Genomic DNA, 11,483 nt, shown 5'->3' on the forward strand with positions numbered 1-11,483 from the left:
ACCAGAAGCCTGGGGAGGGAGGCTTGTTTTTCAGTAGATACTTTTTGATTGGCCAGTGGGTCAATAAGGTTGTTACATTCTCTGAGCCAGGAGAAGGCTATATAAGCCCTGATGTGTAGCTTTGTTTTGGGACTCACTTTGAGAAATATTCTGTGATTTGATCTGAATTCTGGGAAGCCGTTGTTGAGAGTCCCCCGGCTTTGAAAAACCCAGAATGTGGAAACCCAGATGTTGACTGGGTATGGATGTAATGGTTGGACAGTTTGGAAATCTGTCTACTTGATGTTTCTGTCTTGATAATTATGCCTGTATATTTTGAGGTTCAGGGTGCTGACCTTTTCTCCTGAACAAGGTAAACGATATATGTCTGACTGATTAAAGTAAGCTTGTTAACCCATTTTGAGTTGCTTTCCTTTAACAAAGCAGATCCAAGAACCTGTGGTAGCTGCAAACCCTGAGGATGCGCTTGGGGTGCTTGCTGCTACACCTTGGAAGAACTTAAACTTACAGATTCCCAAGATTAGCTCTGAACACAACAAAACAAAAAGCTTAAAAATTGGGACAGTGCCCCCGCTACCCCTATAACAGAACCCAACTGTAAAATAAAGCAAAAGGTCAAGAAAAAGCTGGAAAAATGATCTAACATAAAAAAGAATCTGACCACAGAAAACAACTATGGTGACAGGGAAGATCAAAACACAAACTCAGAAGATTACAATGAGATCAAAGTAGCTACATGCAAAACCTCAAAGAAAAATGTTAGTTGGTCTCAGGTCCTGGAAGAACTCAAATGATATTTTAAAAATAATATAAGAGAGGCAGAGGAAAACTGGGGAAAGGAAATGAAAGTGATGCAAGAAAGAGTCAAAGTTTGGTAAAGGAGGCACAAAAATACTGAAGAAAATAACACCTTAAAAAACAAAACAAGCCAAATGATAAATGAGGAAGAAAAATCCACTGAAGAGAAAAATTCCTTTAAAAACAGACTTGTCCAAATGGAAAAAGAGGTACAAAGATTAGTTGAAGAAAAGAACTACTTAAGAAATAGAATTGTTCAAATGGGAAAAGAGGTACAAAAGGTCACTGAAGGAAATAATTCCTTAAAAATTAGAATTGGGAAAGTGGAAGCTAATGACTCCATGAAACCTCAAGAAGCAATCAAACAAAATCAAAGGAATGAAAAAACAGAAGAAAATGGGAACTATCTCATGGGAAAAGCAACTAACCTAGAAAATGGATAGGGGAAAGAATTATTGAACTCCCTGAAAATCATGATTTAAAAAAAAGGAGCTGGACATCATACTTCAAGAAATTATCAAGGAAAAGTGCCTTATATCCTAGAACCAGAGAATAAAAATAGAAATTGAAAGAATCCATTGATCAACTTCCCAAAGAAATCCTAAAACTAAACCTACCAGCAATATTATAACCAAATTCCTGAGCTCTCAGGTCAAGGAGAAAATATTGCAAGTAATCAGAAAGAAACAATTCAAATATCAGGGAGCCACAGTCAGGATAATACAAGATTTAGCAGCTTCTACATTAAAGGATTGGAGGGCTTGGAATATTATATTTCAGAGGCCAAAAGAACTAGAATTGCAATCAAGGATCACCTACCCAGAAAAATTGAGTATAATCCTTGAGAGGAAAAAATTAATATTCAATGAAATAGAGAACTTTCAAGCATTCATGATGAAAAGACTAGAGCTGAATAAAAATGTTTACTTACTAATACGAGACTCAAGAAAAACAAAAGAGAAACATTCAAAAAATCATAAAAGAGAAATTATAAGGAATGCAATAAGGTTAAACTGTTTACATGCTACTTGGGAAGATAATATATGTAATTCCTGAGAATTTTTTCTTTATTTAGAGCAGTTAGGAGTATACATAGACAAAGGGAATGGGTATGAGTCGACTATGACAGGATGGTTTTCCTCCCCAAAAAATGAACTTAAGGGGTAAGAAAAAGTGGTACATTGGGAGAAAAAGGAAGGGAGAGATAGAAAGAGGTAAAATATCCTACATAAAAGAAGCATGAAAGAACTTTTATAGTGGAGTGGAAAATATGGGGGGGATGGGCAACACTTAAACATTCCTCTCATTGAAATTGAAACACTTAAAAAATCCCTCTCAAAGAGGAAATAACATACACACTTAGTTGGGTATAGAACTTTATCTTACCCTACTGGGAAATAGGTGGAGAGAAGATAAGAGAAAGGGGATGGTGCTGATAGGAGGGAGGGTGAATTAAGGAAGGTGGTGATTAGAAGCAAAGCAATTTTTAGGAGGGACAGGTAAGAGGAGAGAGAGAGAAGGATAATCAGAGGAAAAAAAATCAGGATGGAGGTAAGTAAACAGTAATCATAACTGTGAATGTGAATGGTATGAACTCACTCAAAAAATGGAAGCACATAGCAGAGTGGTTGAAAAATCAGAAACTTACAATACAAGACAAACACATCAACCAGAACCCTTACAAGAAACACACTTGAAGCAGAGAGATACACACACAGGGTAAGGGTAAAGAGTTGAAGAAGAATCTATTATGCTTCAGTTGAAGTAAAAAAAAAAAAGCAAGAGTAGCAATCATGATCTCAGACAAAGCAAAAGTCAATCTTATTAAAGGATATAAGCAGGAAAACTACATTTTGCAAAAAAAAAAAAAGGTACCATAGACAATGAAATAATGTCAATACTAAACATATATGCACCAAATGGCATAGCATCTGAATTCTTATAGGAAAAGTTTTTACAGATGGAAATAGACATATTAATATATCTAATAATAATAATAGTGAGGGACCTTAACTTGACCCTTTCAGAACTAGACAAAATAAACAAGAAATTAGTTAAGGACAAGAATAGAATTTTAGAAAAGTTAGATATGATAAACTTCTGGAGAAAATTGAATGGAGATATAAAAGAATATACCTTTTCTTCTCAGTGGTACATGACACATACATGAAAAATTGACCTCGTATTAAAGGATTAAAACTTCACAAAAAATTCAGAAAAGGAGAAATATTAAATAAATCCTTTTCAGATCATAATGATATAAAATTTATATTCAATAAAGAGCCATGGAAACATAGGTTAAAAATTAATTAGAACAAAATAATACGGTACTAAAGAATTAGTGGGTCAAAGAACAAATCATAGAAACAATAAATAATTTCATCAGAAATAATGACAGCAACAAGACAACATGCACAAATTTATGGGATGCTACCAAGGCAGTATTTAGGGGAAAGTGTATATCTCTAAAAGTTTGCATCAATGAAATAGAGAAATAGCAGATTAATGAATTGAACATGCAATTAAAAAATTAGAAAAAAATGAAAATTCTGAGTTAAATACAAAATTAGAAATCTTGAAAATCAAAGGAGGGATTAATGAAATAGACAGTAAAAAATCAATAAATTCAATAAAAATAAAAAATAAACAAATAAATAAAACCAGGAACTGGTTTTATGGAAAAGAAAAACCAATAAAATAGATAAACCAATGGTTAATTTGATTTAAAAAAGAAAGAAAAAACAAAAATTACCAGTATCAACAATGAAAAGGGTGAATTTGCCACCAAATGAAAAGAAAATTAAAGCAATTATTAGGGGCTATTTTATCCAAGTATATGCCAATAAATCTAACATCTAAATGAAATGGATGTACATTTCTAACAATATAAATTGCTCAAATTAGTGGAAGAAGAAATAGAATACTTAACTAACAGTGTCTTAGAAAAAGGAATTGAACAAACCACCAATGAGCTTCCTAAAACAATATTCCCAAGACCAGATGCATTCACAAGTGAATTCTACCAAACGTTTAAAGAACAATTAATTCTAATACTATATAAACTTGCTTGGAAAAATAAGCAAAGAATGAATCCTTCCAAGTTCCTTTTATGAAACAAATATGGTACTGATACCTAACTCAAGAAGAACAAAAATAGAGAAAGAAAACTATGGACCAATTTCCCTAATGAATATTGATGCAAAAATTTTAAATAAGACACTAGGAAGGAGATTGTAGCAATATATCACAAAGACAATGCACTATAACCAAGTGTTATTTATATCAGGAATGTAGGACTTGTTCAATATTAAGAAAACTATCAGCATAATTGACTGTATTGAAAATAACAAAACCAGCAGAAATCATATGATCATCTCAATAGATGCAGAAAAAGCTTTTGGCAAAATACAATACCCATTCCTCTTCATAATACTAGAAAGAATATGAACAAATGGAGCTGTCTTTAAAATGGTAAGTAGTATCTATCTAAGACTATTAGCAAGCATTATCTGTAATAGGGATAAACTAGAAGCCTTCCCAGTAACATCAGGGTTGAAGCAAGGACATCCCTTATTGCTACTATTATTCAATATTGCACTAGAAATTCTAGCTATAGCAATAAGACAAGATTAAAATTAAATTAAATCAAGAGTTAAACATTAATTAAAGCAAGAAAAAGAAATAGAAGAATTATAATAAACAATGCAGGAACAAAGCAATCTCCCCTTGCACATGATATGATGGTATACTTAAAGAACCCTTTGAAGTAACTAGGAACTTAAGCAAAGTTTCAGGATATTGCATAAAACCACATAAATCATTAGCATTTCTACTTATTACCAACAAAATCCAACAGTAAAAGACAGAAAGAGAAATTCCATATAAAATAACTGTAGACAACCTAAAATGCTTGGAAGTCAATTTGCCAAGATAAACCCACGAACTATATTAACATAATTACAAAACACTTTTCACACAAAGTCGTATCTAAATAATTGCAAATGTATTAATTGAACAAGGGCAAGTTGAGTCAATATAATAACATGAAAATTTTACCTATATTAATTTATTTATTCAATATTTTGCCAATCACACTAAAAATTATTTTATAGAGCTAAAACAAATAATAAAATTCATCTGGAAGAACCAAAGGTAAAAAACATCAAGGAAATTAATGGAAAAAAATGTGAAGGAAGGTGGCCTAGCCATAATAGATTTTGAGCTGTATTATAAAGCAGTAATTATGAAAACAATCTGGTATTGGCTAAGAAGTAGAAGAGTGGGGGCGGCCAGGTAGCACAGCGAGTAAGAGTACCGGCTTCAGTGTTGGGATGACCTGGGGATAGAATCCGGGCTCAGACACTTGGCACCCACCCAGAAACACCTGGCCTTTTAACCTTGAGCAAGTTATTTAACCCCAATTGCTTTAAAAAAAGAAGAAATAGAAGAGTGGATCAGTGGAATAGATTAGGTACACAATACACAGTAGTAAATGACCATAGTAATGTTTGATAAACCCCAAATTGAAGCTTTTGACACAAGGACTCACTATCTGACAAAAATTTCTGAGAAAACGGGAATAAAATTTGGCAGAAACTAGGGATAGAGCAGCATTTCACACCACATACCAGGATGAGGTCAAAATTGGTACATGATTTAGATACAAAGGGTGAACATAAGTAAATTCAGGGAACATGGAATAGTTTACCTGTCAGATCTATGGAGAATGGAAGAACTTATGACCAAACAAGATATAGAGAGCATTGTGAGATGTAAAATGGATAATTTTGATCATAGTTTTGATCAAATTAGACAAAGGTTTTGTACAAAGAAAACCAATGTAGCTCAAATTTGAAGGAAAGTAGAAAACTGGGAAATTTCTTTTTATAGCAAATGTCTCTGATAAAAGCCTAATATTTCAAATACATAGAGACCTGGATCAAATTTATAAGAGTCATTCCCCGATTGATAAATGGTCAGATGACACAAACAGGCAATTTTCAGATGAAAAAATCAAAGCTATCTATAGTCATATGAAAAATGCTCTAAATCACTATTGATTAGAGATATGCAAATTAAGCCAACTCTGAGGTACTGCCTCATCCTTACCACATTGGCTAACATGACATAAAAAGAAAATAATAAATGTTGGAGGGAATGTGGGAAAACTGGGACACTAATGCACTGTTGGTGGGATTGTGAATTGTTTTGACCATTCTGGAGAGCAATTTGGAACTATGTTCAGAGGCTTATAAATCTGTGCATGCCCTTTGACCCAGAAATATCATTACTAGGTCTATGTCTCAAAGAGATCCAAAAGGAAAAAGAAAAAGGACTTATTTGTACAAAAATATTTATAGAAGCTTTTTTTTTTGTTGTGTCAGATAATTGGAAATCAAGGGGATACCCATCAATTGTGGCATGGCTAATCAAGTTATGGTATATGATTGTGATAGAATACTATTGTGTTATAAGAAATGATGAGTTGAGATGCTTTAGAAAAAAACCTGGAAAGACTTACATGAACTAATTCAAAATGAAGTGAGCAGAAACAGGAGAACATTATACACAGTAACAGCAATATTGCACAATGATCAACTGTGAAAGATAGCTCTTCTCAGCAATACTAGATAATTCTAAAGTACTCATGATGAAAAATGCTATCCATCTCCAGAGAAAGAAGTGATGGAGTCTGAATGCAGAAGAAAGCACACTATTTTCACCTTTATTTTTTTCATGGTTGTTTTTTTAGGTCTCTGTTTTCTTTCACATGACTAATATGATAATATGTTTTGCATGATAGCGCATGTATAACCTGTATCAAATTCCTCGCTGTCTCAGGGAGGGGGGAGGTGAGGAAGGGAGGGAAAGAATTTGGAATTCAAAATTTTTTTAAAAGAATGTTAAAAATTGAAAAAGTATTTTCAATAAAAAGAAAACAAACAAACCCCATTGACTCTTCTGAAATAAAAGAAAACCTCTGTATGAGTTTTTAAGCCCTTTGCAACCTGAGCCCTTCATACCTTTCTAGTCTTCTTAGACCTAAGTCCCCTCCATCTACTCTATGACCCAATGACACCCGTTTCTTTGCTGTTACTCAGATTAAAGCCTCTTCTGACTTCACAGATTTTCACTGACTGTCTTCCATGTGTTGAATGCTTGCCTCATCTTTGCCTCCTGGTTTTCCTGGATTCCTTCGAGTATCTGCTAAACTTTCATTTTCTACAGATTTTTTCCCCATCACCCTTGATACAAGTGTCTTCAGTCTGAGATCACTTATATCTTGTCTGTACAAAGTCATTCATATGCTGTTTCTTCTGTGAGCTCTTTGAGAGTTGGGACTGTTTTTGTCTTTCTTTGTTTCCCCAGAACTTTGCACAGTGCCTGGCACTTGATAATCATTTTATAAATACTTGTTGATTTGTTTGGCTCGTTATAAATTTTTTTTGGCATTAACTTTCACTTTCTTTTTGTTGAGTGTTCTTAACAATTTTGATTGGCTCATAAAACAAGAGAAAGTCAATTAGAACCTCATCATTTTTAACAACAATCTCTCTTGGAAAATGCTATTGGTCTGAGGAAATGTAATGGCAAGCACAGAAGTAGTTCACACCTTGTTTCAGCTATTGAATTAACACCTTGTTTCAGGCCAAGTTTCTTTTTAGCCTTTTATCAAGTCTGTTAAGAAACAGAACATGTGAACCCCACAAGCTGTGAACCCTAGAACTTGTGAACTCCTGGGGAGGAGCTAATGACTACATAAGGAGAGCCCCAGGGCTAGAAGCAGAAAAAAACTGAGAAGAGGACTCTGGTGATGGCAGAGTCAAGAAAGAGAAAACTTGTGGTATTCTAGCACTCTGTCTGCTCTGTCTGTGTTGATGTTTGTTTGTGATACTTTGTACAGAAGCCCTGGGATCTTACTGGAAGCACTGAAAGAGGATTTTCTGGTTGTATGGTTACAGAAGTCCTGAAGAAGGGTTTTGGAGGTCCTAGGACTTTACTGATGATTTGTGATGACCTCTTGGACCTTGTTTGTGGGTCTGTGTTGACTTCTGTGTTGATGATTTGTGTTGAGTTCTCAGTTGATTTCACAGGCAGATAGTGAATCGATGATGGTGCCAGCGATGTGCATGAATATTATTGTGTCTCTGTCAAGCTTTGTCTTCCCAGAAACAGGAACTGTGAAGGACTTGAGGTGGACTGGACACTGTGAACTTCAATATGGAATGGGAGCTGGACAAAGAACTGGACAAGGAGCTGGGAGCTGCCTGCCTTTGAACCCAGGTGACAGAAGCTGAGGGAGAGCCTCGAGTCAAACTGAAAGAAGACTTTGCTTGGATACTGTGTACTGACTGAGAAGATTATGATTTACCGTGACCTAGGGGTGGAGGACTTTGACTTTTGTACTTTGTGATTGAATTAAGGATTTTGTGATTGACTAAATGATTGTACTTTATTGAAAACTCTTGTGACCACTTTGGTGAAAATCATGTGGCAAGTTTAGTGATAAGTCATTGTGAATAATGTATTTTAATTTTCTGTGATAATTTGCAACATTGTGAATGTTTTGCTCTGATTTGTTATTGAATAAATAGAATGTTCACTATACTATGTAATCAGAACCTTGAAAGCTGTTCATAGCAGCAGGTCTCTGGAAAGCTGCTTGAGCGTGGCTTTACAGGAAATAAACCAAATAATTTTATAGGAAAAGAGTCATTGAATCCTTCAGAAAACTCAGCTTGGTGATCTCTCTTTGATGCAAAATAATGAGGTGCCTGGAGTGCAATAGAGATGAGTTTTCAAAAACATTACATAAAGGAATCCAGCTGGACTTCCAGGTTCATTAGTTTCTTGTAGACTCAAACAACTCCTTATAGTTGAATTCCACACAAACTTTTGCCAACTTCTATGAATCTCCATTGTTTATTTCAAGTTCTAATATGGCATGAGGAAATTTTAGCTTTGCTTGATTAAACTGAGCAATCTGAAGGTTAAGTTGCATCCAACTGTCTTAAGCAATCAGAAGCCAGAATGCTGTTAGAACTTTTCACTCTGTGTTGATCCATACTAGCTCAAGCATTGGAAATTGCTTTGTCTTTGCCTTCACTGAAATAAATGCTCTTATATTCTTTTTTCAGAGCTCCTGGTTTCAAATGGTAATAACCAGCTTGCTCCAAAATAAACGATATTATTTCAAGAACTAGATGAAGGTCAGGTTTCTCTAGTGGAATTTTTCCTCTTCCTCAGTATTAAAACTTTCTCAGATTTCTGGGAGGTTTCAGGCAAGTAATTGAAGGATTCTTCCCATAACTACTGTGTAAACAAGAGCCACTCCTTCTTTTTCATGCTTGGACTGTTCAACACAATCAGTGGGGGTCATCCAGGCAGCAACCATGCCCTCTTATTTTAATTTTCAAGGGTTACTGGGTCAGGTTTTGTTTCTCTTGTACTAAGCTGCTGAATCTCTTTTCAAGTCTGCTCCAAAGTTCTCACTTCATTTTCATTTCTTTGCTCTACATGATCATTTCATTTATAATATTATTTTAGAATTTTAGTTAAAGTTTTTATAGAATAATCTTTGTAAAACCTGTGCCAATTATGCTAACTTGGTGAGTAAGGGTGGGATTAGGGAGGAGTTGGAGTGGTCAGTGCTTAAAGGAACATGTACTTTTAATATCTACTGTGCAGGCAGGCATATAATTCACTGGGAAATAGCCCACGGGGGGTGCTGCATGGTGGTGTGGTTTTAGGCTTGAAATGTCACTAAGTCAACTAGCAGTCAGGGCTGACCAAGCTGCCACCCATCAATGTCATGTTTGACAAAATGGATGTTGGCAGTATACATATGTCCCAAGCTAACAAGGGATCCAGGATGTGTATAATGGGCCCTAGGGAGTTACTTTTAGATAGTTCTAGTGAAGGATTCAGTGGTGCAGCTAGTTATTATACTAAGGGGAGATAAAGAATTCACGAATGGCTGCTAGGCAGAGTGCTGGCAGGAGGAAGGGGCAGAGATAATGCTCTGAGGTTGGGGAGATTTGAAGCTAGGGAGAAATGTGATTTTACAAACTGGGGTTCAAGCAAGGCACCCAAGCACCCCATAACCTGGTGTGCTTCTTAGACCGCTTCCCCCTACTCTGTCATCTTGACCGTCACTATGTTTTTATTTTGAAAAGACAGAAACAAGTATTTGAGATTGTTGGCTTAATGTCCTCATTTTCATAATTGTACTCGGTGTATATATTGTTCTTTTGGATCTACTTTCTCTTAATTACTTCATGTAAGTTATCCTTACTTCCTTTGAAGAGAAAACACTTTGTAACTTTGAAACATTCTAAGTAGAGTTATTATTACTGTCTGTGATGGATCTTGATCTTTCTCTCTTTGCCGTCTCCCTACTCCAAAGGGGCAGAAGATCTAACTTCCCATCTCACAGTGATAAATGAATCCTTACCCATGGAGAAAGGTCAGAAGGAAGATGTCCAGGCTTTGAGGAATCTCCCAGATGAAAATGAGCTGAATCCTGACATCATTTCTATGGGGGCCTAGACAACTGTGTTGTTTTGGGAAAGACATCCATATTCTAATGCTGTGGATGTAGCATGTGCTGAGATAGCCTGGGAGTGGTGAAGAAACAGTTTTGATTGTAAGCTCCTTGAGGACAAGGGCTGTCTTTTGCCTTCCTTTGTATTGCAATTGCTCAGCACGGTGCTTGGCATATCCTAGGTGTTTAATGAATGCTTATTGACTATCTGAGTGACCTCTAAAACTGAGTTGCTTCATCTACATTGTCTTCAGAAAGATGACTTGTGCCTATCCAGGATGCTTGGCTACCCCCTGACTCCTGATTTCTCTCAGGAAGGACTTCTTAGTGTACTTTTGGGCAACTGGGGAGAGGGACAGAGAGTTGGAAAGGAGTTGGATTACATATTGGTCAACCCCAGGGTAATATAGGGACTGGGCATAGCACAGGGTAAGAATAGGTAGTATTATGGACTGACGACTCACCTTGATCAGACACCAGATCAGCCAGTCCCTGGCTACAGACTGACCTCAAACCCTGGCCATGGAGTGACCTCCAGATGTTGAGGAATAATTGGTTTCCCAGTCTCCAGACTCCTAGCCATAGTTTGACTCAAGCCTCATCTAGACTGAGCCCCAAACCCTAGCCTGATGCTAATCCCCAAACTCCAGGCAGTTACTGACTCCCCCCACCCAAATAACTCCCCCAAATGTCTTGCTGGTCACAAAAAGGGGCCCAGATGAGAGAGTACATGTGCTTCAGAGATCCTGATTGCCACTCTTGGAGCTGAACACACCTCAGTGGCCTTTATGCAGGACAGGGCCTTCTTCCTTTGATTAATGGCCAAATATGGATTTACTTGCTGCACATCTTAGCAGGACTACAAATGATCAGAAGTGTTTGTGGGGATCCTGAACTCCACTGTCAGAGGTCAGTCATGGTAGGTAGTAAGCAGGTAACATAGTGGTTATGGTAGATAGAGTCCAGAAGACCTGACCTCACTAGTTGTGTGACACTAGGCAAGTCGCTTCACCTCAGTTTCCTCATCTGTAAAATGGGGATAATAATAGTATCAACTTCTTGTGCTCTTGTGAGGGTCAAATGAGATATATGTAAAGTGTTTTGCAAATTTAAAAGTGCTCTTTAACTTTTAGCCAGTAAT

This window comes from Petaurus breviceps, unplaced genomic scaffold (genome assembly GCF_028583685.1).
Source record: "Petaurus breviceps papuanus isolate PSGF00001 unplaced genomic scaffold, PetGlider_PUasm1.0 189, whole genome shotgun sequence".
Classification (NCBI taxonomy): Eukaryota; Metazoa; Chordata; class Mammalia; order Diprotodontia; family Petauridae; genus Petaurus; species Petaurus breviceps.